Source organism: Fundulus heteroclitus, chromosome 24 (genome assembly GCF_011125445.2).
Source record: "Fundulus heteroclitus isolate FHET01 chromosome 24, MU-UCD_Fhet_4.1, whole genome shotgun sequence".
Classification (NCBI taxonomy): Eukaryota; Metazoa; Chordata; class Actinopteri; order Cyprinodontiformes; family Fundulidae; genus Fundulus; species Fundulus heteroclitus.
Window position 1 is genome coordinate 9,042,998 of NC_046384.1, and position 12,692 is coordinate 9,055,689.

Consider the following 12,692-nt stretch of genomic DNA (forward strand, 5'->3'; position numbering starts at 1 on the left):
CTAAAATGTGTTTGTTTAAAGTCTTAACATTAGAGATTTTTGGAGTAACCTGGATTTTACAGATATTGTGTTAGCTTAGTTTTTTGTGTTAGCATGCTAACTGAGTCACAATTTCGTTTTCATACAGCTTGGAAAATCACTGTAAAATGCAGTAAATCTCAACAAATAAATTTCTGTGTCCATTTTGTGTCTTCAGCAGTTCAGAGTTCAAGTTTCTGCAGTTCAATGGTCTTGTGCAATACAGAGTCCATTTTGCGTTTTTCGGCTTCAGCAGTTCAGAGTCCATTTGTGGAAGTTACAGTTTCCCTCCAAATGCTGAGGCCTACGTTTTCATGAAACTGTTAAACTGCAACAACAAAGTTAGGCTCACAATATCTGTTTCAGTTTGTGTGAAGCATCTTCATTTAATTTGATTGAAATTTAGTTGATTTTAAATACAATGGTTTACTCAGTGACTGAGTCCAGAGAGTCCAGTCTTGCTGAAGCTCCCAGACCAGCAACAATAAACATAGTAAGTTAATTCTAAATAAAAGTTACGTTTATTTTGGCCTTATGTTAGAAACAGTTTGAAACATGGTTAGAAAAATACGGTATTTAGGTCGAACTCTGAACACAATAGGTCATTCTCCTCATGTAACTTTATTGGGCTTTAAAAAGAACCAGTTCTGTGACCTGACAGCAGTCCTGATTTACAAGCCAGTGAAATCTATGAATGGGAACCGCCCCCTCCCCCATACAATGGCTTTCTATGGGTGTCTTTGTTCTGCTCTAGTTTAAAAACTTTAACTATATTATGCTACACTTATAGCACACAAAGAGCCTAATTTAAAGAAACCTTGAAATTAATGGGATTAACCCTCTGCTGTTTCCCCCTCTCTACAAAGGTAACTGAAACCCTCCACGTCCCGTTACCCTTTCGTTTATCTCTCCAGAAAGAACCTGTTCCCCCCCTCCCATACAAATCGTATTTTCTATTTACGGAAGCTGTGTATTATTTTAAATTAACCAAGTCTGCCCCTGTTCTGAAGTTGAATAAAATATACTATGACAATCTTTGCATGTTCTTAATGTCTACTACTACACACACTTTTATTCTTGAGCTCAATAGTATAAAAATACTTGAAAGTCTAATATTCTAGATAGTTGTTTCCTTTAACTGTCTACTTGAACATACTTGTTTTACAACTTCAATGAAAGTAGTAATGTCTTAATTAGTTTACATTAGTTTAAAGAATCTAGAAGATTCTTTAAACTAAATAGTTTAAAGATTCTTTAAACCCTAACGAAGAAGGAGAAAAAAGAGAAAAGAACAAAAAAAAAGAATGGTTAGATAAATTTCTTACTCATGTAACTTTAGTGTTCTACAACATGTTGATAGCAAGTTACCTTAGACACTATTAAATATGTTACTATAGTAAACAGCCTGTTTATAAAAGTAACTTTAGTAAACTATGTTAATGTGTTTATATAATAAAAGTAATGTCAAGTTTAGTTGTTTATGGACAACTAAACTTGTTAGTCTATATTGTGTTCGTTTAAGTCTCAGTAAAACTTATTCCCAAACCTCGTCTCCTGTTGCATAACACCTTCCATTTACTTGTCTGGAGGCCGGGGAGGGGACACGGCCCCCTCCCTAACCCACCACAGTGGGAGATATGATCCAGGCTCAGGCGGGATTCGAACCAGACACGACGCCACTGGCGCATTACGGTCGCGAACGTAACCCACTAAACCATGAGGCCTTTCACACTCTGACCTGTTCTCCGTGCGCATTTATCTTTTTAGGTGTTAAACGTTCTGAAAACAAAACCTAGCAAGAATAAGCTGGATTTGAACTTGTGACTATCAGAACTGCTTCAGCACCACCAACAAACCCGCTAGGCCATAAGACCTTTCACACTGTGGTTTGTTCTCGGGCGCATTTATCTTTTTTATGTTTTAAACACTAATAACAAAACCTAGTAAGAAGAAGCGGGATTTGAACTCATTACTATCAGACCTTCAAAGATCTTCTTCAGCACCACCAACAAACCCACTGTGCCACAAGACCTTTCATGCTCTGACTTGTTCTCCTGGTGCATTTATCTTTTTTTTTTCTTTAAAATGCGCTGACAATAAAAGCTTTTAAAGTTTAGAGGGATTTGATGTCACAACCTTCAGAAGTTCAAAACCCTCTTTAGCAAGGCAAACAAACCCACTACACCACAAGACCATCCAGTTGCTAAGTTTGCTCTCCTGGTGCATTTATCTTTTTTTAGTTTTTAAGTGCTCTGATAACAAAAGCTTGCAAGATTTGAACTCACATCCTTCAGAAGTTTGAAAAGCCTGTTTAATACCAGAAACAAACCCACTACACCACCAGATCTTTCACACTCTGGCCTGTTCTAGTTGATTTATATTTCATGCTCTGATAAACTAATTTATATAGATTTTGAACCTTCAGCGATCCCACTGCACCACTAGACCCTTCACAAGCTGACCGGCTCTTAAAACACATTTATCTTGTTGAACTGCAATAACAAAGATGGGAAACCTCTACCAGGAATTGAACCTGGGACCTTTGAACTTGCTAACTGGAGTCTCTACCTCTGGCCTACCAAGGCAGCTACTCTGACCTATTTTCTGTCTACTTTAGAGTCTCCAGTTTGCACCTTTACCCTGAAAGAGTCCATCAGGTGTAATTTCTGATGACAGCAGCGTCACACCATAAGATCTTTGACTCCAGTGTCTGCTCTAGCAGCGCGTTTAGCTGTTATCTTCCTAATCATAGACAAAATATTGCTGCCTCCCTCTCAGAATTAAACCCAGAACCCTCTGATTACCTTCCAGGTTATTCTATCATCTGCTCCCAAGAGTCACTCTCTACTGCCTTCTCTCATCTGCAGACTCTTTACTTTCCTTTTTTAACATCAGAACATTTAAATCAAGCTAGAAATTCAAACCTTGATGGTTTGAGCGATCCGGTCCGACAAAGGAAGACCGGCAACTTGTTAGTTTTAACCAACAAACCAAAGCATTGCCTTGCAGTCTGGACTTGAGCTGCCAACCATCCAAACAATAAATAAATCTTCTTAAGCCGCTGCATTACGCCTACAAAAGCATTCCCACAGACTCTGCAGCGCCTGGAGGCTGAAGAGGAGCAACTTTAGAGCCATTAGGACAGGAACTGATCAGTGCAAAAGTTTCTGATCAAGGTTTTTGCTGCAGAATCACCGACTGATAAACAGCTTTTATCCAGCTGATAATGAAACAGATTTGTATTTTCATGAGATAAAACTTTAAAAACCACATAATTTTTTGTTGAATTTGAAAATTCATCAAATAAATTTCTCTCCAAGAGAAATTATGTCATTTCTGTACCAACATTTAAAAGATCAGCTCATCTAATAAACACACACATGGATGAAGACTGTTTCAGCTTTGTTCCCCGTTTGCAGAACCTCAGTCAGATGTTTCTGGACCACTTCTCTGATAATTTCTCTATGAAGCAATACAATAATTATTAACAGATATTTATTTAACTGGAAGCCCTTTGATGTTGTCAGCAGCCATGTTTCCATCCAATTGTCATGCAAATATTAAGCAAAATTGTTATAAAGAATAAGAAAAAAAGCCAATTAGCCCTGTTTCCATCTGCTGCTGTGAAGAGAATCATCAGTACTGACTGAAACCTGCAGCTGCCCACATGGAGAAGATAAACACCTTCTGATGGAAAGTTTGATGGTCGGCTGAGACAAAGATTGCACTTTTTGGAAGATTTCCCAACACAGGTTGGTCAAGCATGGTGGTGGCAGCATCATGCAGTGGGACTATTAGAGCTGCACTGCCTCCAAAGTCTTTATGAGTTCCTGCCTCCCTGTCTGCAAGTTCTCCTTGTGTGTACGTAGATCGACGTTCTCACGGTCTGAAAACATGACGGTCAGGTTAATTGGTCTCTTAATTGGCCGTAGGTGTGAGTGTGTGTGCATGGTTGTGTCTCTGTTACCCTGTGATGGACGGGCCACCTGTCCAGGATGGACCCCACCTCTCACCCAATGACCGCTGGAGATGGGCACCAGCGACCCTGCACCCATAATCTGGTATAGACTATAGAGAGACCAAGATGTTCTTACTCAGATGGACCAGGGCTTTTATTTTGGGGCTTTTATTGTTTATGTTGGACGTTTAAAATGTAAAGTTTTCAGAGAAACAGATTAAATATGCTTCAGTCTCCCAAGGAAACAATTTACAGTCCTCTCCTGGTTTTACGTGTTTTAACATATCAATGTATTTACTGAGTGGAAACGGAAATTAAATTGTTGGAAATGTACTGTTAATCTAAATGTAAAATGGATTTAGCATTATGATTTAAAAGTTTTATTTTTTGTCCTGCAGAGTCATCGATACAGACAGCTGATTTTTCCTGAACTAATCTAAAGTTAAGTGAAATAAAAAAAGCTCACGTTTCCTCTTTTTCAAAGGTGTGAAAAAGTAAACATTTAATGCATGGATTTAGTCTTTATTCTAATCTGTCTAGCCAACTTTGAGAACATCTAAATGTGGATGTCCACAACAGCTGGTTTCCTGCAGCCTTTAGACACATTTCTGCTTCAGCCTTCCTGAATCAAATAACTGGATCAGTAGCAGGACTCTGGAGGTATCGGATCCAGGTGTGATGGACCAAGGACCGGTCTACAGGTATTTCTGTTCCTGAGAACTGAAGTTAGAGGCTCCTAAAAATGACAGACATATTCACAGTCAGCGCATTTATTTCTCATTTTAATACATTTTTCGTGCAAAAACCAAACTTTAGCGTTGTAACATCCGCCGTCATGTAAATGTACATAAGTCATCTTAAATCTCCGCTTTGTTTCTTTTTTTCTTCTTCTCTCAATCCACAGTATATATGCGGACGCACTGTCTATACCTCATGCACCTTTTCCTCCTTTTGGCACCTTTTGATTATTAAGGATTATTAAGTGAATTTCTCCACTGTGAGATCAATGAAGTCTATCTTATCTTAACAAGTGGTCTCTGCTGCCCTCTGGTGGGGATACAGTGAATTCAGCTGCCACATGCCAACCAAAGATGATCATAAAAAGTTTTAAACAGGTTTATCAGAGCTCAGATAGTCTTCAATTTCACAGTCATAAAAACCTTTATCTGTCTCCAAAGCAAGTGTATCTTTCTCTTCAGTACGTTGGTTTTTAGGGAGAAAAAGACGCAGCGTAAGATGGCACTGTTAGCATATATTGCAACAACAACAACAACTCAAGTCTCAGATTATTTGTAAACATTAAAAATTTGAATTCTCCAAAGTAAAAAAAGAAAATTACCCCCAAAATCCAGCAGCAACACATTAGGATACAGAGCCTTAAACTGGATGTTGTCCTGATTTCTAAATAATATCCCAACTAAAAGTTGAGAAACACTGAGCTCATGGTGTTTTTGACATGAAAATATGCTTTAAGACTCAAAAACACAAAAATGTACAACAATATAAATACAAAAACATTACAATAAAACCATTGAACAAGTTAATGTTTACATGATTAATTTCCTTTGTGCAAAGGTTTCTGATGAAAGTTGGTTGCTCCAGATGCACTGATTGATAAACAGTTTATCCAACTCTTAATGAGAAACATTTGATGAGATGAAAACTTTTTTTACTGCTGTTGTGTTTTAAAAAAAAGCTAAAAGAAACGTCTCTGCAGAAGTCATCATTAGAGTCCAGCAGTCTTTGGTCATTAAGGTCCGTCACGTCTACCCAAAGCAGTTCCACACACGGATGAAGACTGTTTCAGCTTTGGTCCTGGTCTGCAGAAACTCGTTCAGATGTTTCTGGACCACTTGGCTTCTCTAATGAATTCTCTATGAAACAATAAAAGACTTATCAATACAGATACATGAGTACTTGACAGAGGAGACTTCTGAACACCACTTAATGGGAAATGATGAAAAGCTTTGTCTGGTTTTAGAAACTGCGGCCACAACAGTAATTAATGACATTATACATGCATTGGACTATTACAATTATTGTGTTGCCCTCTTTATTGACCTCGAAACTGTCATTGATGCCATTTTGTACTAAAAACTGAGTGATAACCTAACTGTGTTCTCCGCTGGTTTAGTGATTATTTGTCAAACCAGAAGCTGTGTGTTAAAAGTCAACGGATCCTCTTCTGGTCTTCTGGATGCGAATGTTGGCGTGCTTCAAGGGTCAGTTTTAGGACCCACACTGTTCACTATTTATAAAAATATCGGTCAAGACGCAAATGTATCTATCCATGTATATGCTGGTGATACAACTATTTTTTGTTGGGCTTGCATCATTACACAGGCTTTTTAGCACAACTGTGATAGTCCATGCATTTGTTTCTTCAAGGCTGGACTATTGTAATTCTTTACTATCAGGAAGTCCACAAAATACAGTTCAAAGCCTTCAGCTGATTCAAAATGCTGCTGCAAGAGTTCTGATGAAAATCAACAAGAGGGATCATATTTCTCCGATTTTAGCTTCCCTTCATTGGCTTCCTGTTAAATCAAGAAATTAATTTAAAATCCCAGTAAGGGATGGATGGACATGGTTAGCACAATACTCAGGCATCTGTATGTACGCCAACCCCATGTAAGACACACAGTTCTAGAATTTGTGGTTTAAAATCTCATTTCATTGCTTTGTTATGTGTATGTTTGTGAACTGCTCCACGTGATTGTGTGTGCCTGCAGGACCACTATCACATTAAGTGCTAAGATCACGCTGCTAACCAGTGAGACCTCCATGGGAAGACATTAAGGCGCAATTTCACCAGAAATAAAACAGGGTATGTAAAATGGTCCAAATGAGCTCTATATAAGATGTTTTTCTCCTAAAAATGACTAAACATGAATTTAAAGACATGTTCGGAAGAATTTTATATGTAAAATACCAGGGTATAACTCTAAGAACTTTAAGAAATTTGATATTAAATGCTTAATGTGAAAAATACTCTTTAATTGTTAGACACTGACTTACGCTCTGCAGACTCAGCATAACCCCCTGTGAACAATGAAGAAAACACATGTTAGGTTATAGAGCTACACTGATAGTGGAGCTATTCCCTGGATAATTTTACCCCTTAGTGTTAATAAACATTTATTAAAAGGAATAAAAAGTAAAATCCAACCTGCAGTTATAATCAGATTAAACTACTCACAGTTGGACTCTTTTTAATTGTTCTGTGGCTTTTTAAATGGAGCCAGTTGCACTGTATTTTATTTATGGGTGCTGGAGAAAAGACATGCCACACTTTTCAGATTTTTCCTCTAATTTGATAATAATACACTTCTCTGCGTTGTTCTATTACATACATTAGATACCAGATATTTACATATATTCCACAAATATATACTGGAAGCTTCATGTTCGATGTCAGAACAACCAAAATCTCTCCTATCTAGTAAATACTAGAAAAAAAGTATACATTTTTAGATTATCCTTTTATTAATTCTCACAGTAAGATTATGACGCCTTTAAACGATTTGAGAAAGCCTAGATGATGATGTCATCACTGTAAGCTTCTCACCTGTGAATGTATTTTAAGGCAACACCTCAAACAACTTCCTCGTGTGAAATCACAGAAAGGTTAAAGAAGAAAGGAGGACTGTGGACTTAACATGTCTGTTTTTTTCAAGGGGATAATTTCTGGATGCCTAAAGCTGTAAGGTTCAGCTATTTAAACAATTATAATCTGGTATCAACAGCACGGGTAAGTCCATCTATCATAAACTTCAGGACGGGTGCTGTGTCCCAGAGATGACTTATGGTGCAAAATCTGTAAATAAACATCAGAACAGGAGCTAAAGCTGGTGGAGAGCCTCCTCGTGCTGAATGAAACAAGTCTGGAACAGACATGAGCTGAACGGCCACTCGCTCACCATTTTCATTGATGACTTGTGCAAAATCAGTGGGCCACCTCCGATTGGGTTCATGATTATTTAAAGTCTTTGTTTCTAAATCTGAAGAAAAAACGTTATAGCAACAGTTTCAGTAGAGCAGAAGAGAGATTGTTGTTATAACAGCTGCAGAAAAAAAAGCACCTTTACACACTTAAGTAAATAAATCTGAGGAAAAGACTTTTAATTGATAAGAAAATGGCTGTCCTTCAAGGGTTACTAAATTATGATTGTCATGATTATGATGCCTTTAAAGGATTTGAGAAAGCTGAGATGATGATGTCATCACTGTAAGCTTCTCACCTGTGAATGTATTTTAAGGCAACACCTCAAACAACCTTACTTGTGTGAAATCAAAGAAAAGTTAAAGAAGAAAGGACGACTGTGGACTTCACACGTCTCGTTCTTCCTTGGGGGACAATTTCTTGATGCCTAAAGCCGCAACATTCAGCTATTTAAACAATTATAGTCTGGTACAAACAGCACGGAAATACAATACAGGAACCAGATAGCCTCTGTGTCCCAGAGATGACTTGTGGTGCAAAATCTGTAAATAAACAGCAGAACAGGAGCTAAAGCTGGTGGAGAGCCTCCTCGTGCTCAATGAAACAAGCCTTGAACAGACATGAGCTGAACTCAGAGAAGAAGGAAATATTATAATAAATGCAAAATAAAATTGGCAATTTTTACCAATCTAAAACAGGAAACATTCAGTCTGATTTAATGTCTGACAGTGAGACAAAAAACATCAGGGTCTCATCAAGGACACCCTGATGTTTAATAGTTGACGTCAATATCTAATTTGCATATTTCTTCATACAATTGTAACCCAGGCGGTAGGTATAAGAAGCTTTTACTAAAATGAGATTAAAACAGTAATTAAACAATACAAAGTGAACAAGGTGAATAAGTGATTAAAGCTGTGTGTGAATCAAATTCAGGGAATTATTTTAGTCCAACAGTTTCAGAGACGAAAAAAAGACTGTTTTAAAAACTATGTTTACGTAATATTACCCACTTTCTAATCCAAGGCGGCATCACCAGCACTTTAGTGCATGCATGATTAGTTTGGAAATGGATTTGCGTGGGTCACCTCTGTGCTCTCTTTTCCTCTAACTCTCTCTAAAGCTGTGCTCTCAGGACAAGGCAGCAGCAGCAGCTGAGGTGTGCCTGTGAGACAGCACTGAGGGAAGGAGGAACTGCCTCGGCACCTCGCGCTGCTGCCTCAAGCAGGCCCGGCGTTAGGGGAACAAATAAGAGGGGGCGTGTCATACTCAGCGGGGAGGAGAGTCCATAACACTACTAAAATTTTAAAAAGGAAGAAAATTTTGAATCAATGTCACATTGATTCAAGTTTATTTTCCAGAAACAATACTAAATGCCAAATACATATCATTACACACGACTCCGGGCATATTCTGAACTTGCGTTTACATGACGCACAATCTTATAACATTAAATGCACGTTTGCAACATGAAGCGACTAAGACACACAACTTCAGCTCAAATAAAGTGATAACTCGTTTAACTGCGGGAGGGCGGCTACACGCATTACCGTGGCAACATTTTATTACTGGGTAGAAAGGAGGAGAAAGAAACAGTTCGCCTACTGACTGGTTCAGCCTGAAACAACCGGCTGGTCAGGCATGCTGCCGAACCTCCCTGGCCTGACTGACTTTAGCCAATCATGCCATTAGACCATTGCGCTGTAGAGTGGATCCCCCGCAGCCCCGTTGCCTGGTCCATCTGAGAGACCCAGAGGTGAACCTCCTTATGGCCTTTCCTCCTCTCATTTAGCCTCCAGCCTGTCAGCCTCTGTGCAGGGCACGGCTGCAGCATCTCCTCACAGCAAGCAGGGCACCCGAAGCTCCTAGGAGCGGCAATTCCTCACACAATATGATAGATAATAGAAAACCGCTTTTGGGGCGCAGATTATTTTTAATTTCTTTTATTTTATTTGAAACTTCTCGTGCCGCCCCCTACGTGTCATTGAAAAACGGGCCGGTCGGCTGTCCGGTTCGCCTGTCCCAAAAACCGTTACTGTTTGAATATTTATTTTATTTTTGAGGGGGCGGCCCCAGTGCGCCCCTTTGTGACATAAGGCCTGGCCTCAAGACAGTGACTCAAGAACGATTGGTGCTTTCACATAAAGTTCTTAACAGAAAAAAAAAAATGCTAGACTTGTTGTTTGTCACTTTTTGAAAGCAGGTTGCTAAATATTGCAACAAAGACGAGAGCATCGCAGCATAATAGCCACAGGTGTGAGTGTGTGTGTGCGTCAATGGTTGTTTGTCTGTCTCTGTGTTGCCCTGCGACAGACTGGCGACCTGTCCAGGGTGAACCCACCTCTCGCCCATTGACAGCTGGAGATAGACACCAACACCCCTCGTGAACCCACAATGGACAGACGTGTTAGAAAATGGATGGATGAAAAATCCCAGAAAAAACACATCAAAGGTTGAGACTCACCTGTGACGGAATTTAGAAAATGTTTAGGGGTTTGAACACTTTTCTAAACACTTCCTCGTTGAGTCCTTATTTTCTGTCTAAATAACGTGTTAAAATATCAGGATTAGGATATTAGGATTATTAATTTATATTGGGTCCCATCATCCTTCAATGTGGGAAACTTCCCTGTAATATAAATGGAGACAGCAGTGTTTAATAATTCATATATGTTGTACAGTTCCGGTTTAAACACATAAACAACAGTAATTTCTGGGTGAGATGAGCTCAAAGACACATAAACCAAAACCAGCTCTTTGCTTGTTGAATGAAGTGAAACTCATAAACAGAGAATCGTTCTGCTTCAGGACAAAATCTCCAAGAAACTTTCCCCCCTGATGGCAGATTGACTAACAAACAAGCTGAAGGCTTAGATTTGTTTGATTTTATGATAATAAGGAGGAAGACAAGGAATGTGAAGAGGCGTTATAATAAAATCACAGGAAACTGTGATTTTTTAGTGCATTCTTACCTTTTTTGCGCATATAACGGACAAAAAGTCCAACCACAGCGAGAACCGCAGCCGCAATTAACCGAGTTAATTATTAAAATCACAAATTGTTCACATTGTTAATTCAATAACCACATCAGTGATGATGAAACTTGCACTTTATTAGTCACCATCAACAAGAACAACTGAACTGCTCCTCATAGCAAGAACACTATTTTCCCAACCTTTTCCGCCTGGACATCCTTTTCTCCACCACGGCAAGGCAGGGCAAATGTATTTTTATAGCCCATTTCACTACAAGGACAGCGCACAATGCTTCACAAGATTAAAACATAGGGAAATAAAAACAGAATAAAAGCAAGTTGGTATACAATATAGAAAAAATAGCAACAAAATAAAATATGGGAAAATGGAAACAAAAAGCAAATAGTAATGATTTTAAAGACAGTTGGACTACAAACTTAAACTAATGATGTTTCAGTTCAACTAGAACAGTCAAAAGCAATCCCAAAAAAAATACATTTTTTGATCTTGATTTAAAAGAAGTCAGACTTTCAGCACTTTTACAGTTTTCTAGAAGTTGGTTCCAGATAAGTGGAGCATAGGAACTAAATGCTGCTTCTCCATGTCTGGTTCTAGGTATGCAGAGTAGGCTGGAGCCAGAAGACCTGAGTGGTCTGGAGGGTTGATACACTGATAACAAGTCTGTGATGTATTTAGGTGCTAAGCCATTCAGGGATTTATAGACTAACAGAAGTATTTCAAGGTCTATTTTCTGAGATAGCCAGTGGAAGGACTTTAGAACTGGGGTGATGTGCTCTACTTTCTTAGTATCAGTGAGGACGCGGGCAGCAGCGTTCTGGATCAGCTGCAGCTGTCTGATCCACTTTTTAGGCAGACCTGTGAAAACACCGTTGCAGTAATCAATTCTACCAAAGATGCTGAGTCATCAGTCCTTAATCCTAGAAATGTTCTTCAGGTGATAGGAAGCCGACCTTGTAATTGTCTTTAGATGCTTTTGGAGGTTCAGGTCTGAGTCCATCACTACACCCAGATTTCGGGCCTGATCAGTGGTTCCTAGTTGAAGCGACTGAAGCTGTGTGCTAACCTTTGATCTCTCCTCTATTGGTCCAAAGATTATTACTTCAGTTTTGTTTTTATTCAATTGAAGAAAATTGTTGGCACATCCAGGCATTGATTTCTTCTAGGTATTTACTCAGTGCCTGAATTGGTTCATAGTCACCTGGTGACATGGTGATATAAAGCTGTGTGTCGTCTGCATAGTTATGGTAGCTGATGTTGTTATTTCTATGAACTGAGCTAAGGGGAGCATGTAGATATTGAATAGGAAGGACCCAGAATGGACCCTTGGGGAACCCCAAAAGGCCGACCCAGTTTTTAGGAACTGGGGTAAAACACCTGACAGAAGGGACGTGTTAATTATCTGAGGCAAATCAGATGTCCATATTATTTCTAGAATTGTCCCCGAGTTCATCTGTTGTAGATTTGACAGCGTTGAGAAGGGACTGGTTGTCCGTTACACAGATGATAGGCAGGATGTTGTATGTGCCATCACCAATGGTGAGCTCTGAATAGAGCATAGCCAGGAAAACAGCACTATCAATCCCATCTGCAAGTGCTAAAGTCTCTCACACTAGCATACTCCGCACCACTCTTCTGATTCGTTGTGACTGCCAACAAATGGGCGAGAATTTCCCATCTACACCCATTAGCGTGATAAAATGTCCACCTTGTGTACCTCCATCCGGGAGGTTTCCCATTGAGGAATCAGTGAACACGACTAATTTGAGGTGTTTGTTGT

The 12,692-nt window shown here is 39.2% G+C and overlaps 1 long non-coding RNA gene across 1 annotated transcript; it reads right to left on the minus strand.

The window, feature by feature from the left end:
- Positions 1 to 4,742: 4,742 nt before the first annotated feature.
- Positions 4,743 to 10,949, minus strand: LOC118557939. Its single transcript, XR_004928138.1, has 3 exons — positions 10,892 to 10,949; positions 6,995 to 7,018; positions 4,743 to 5,850 (listed from the first exon to the last, which is right to left on the minus strand). It is a non-coding gene; the product is annotated as an uncharacterized LOC118557939 (long non-coding RNA).
- Positions 10,950 to 12,692: the final 1,743 nt, after the last annotated feature.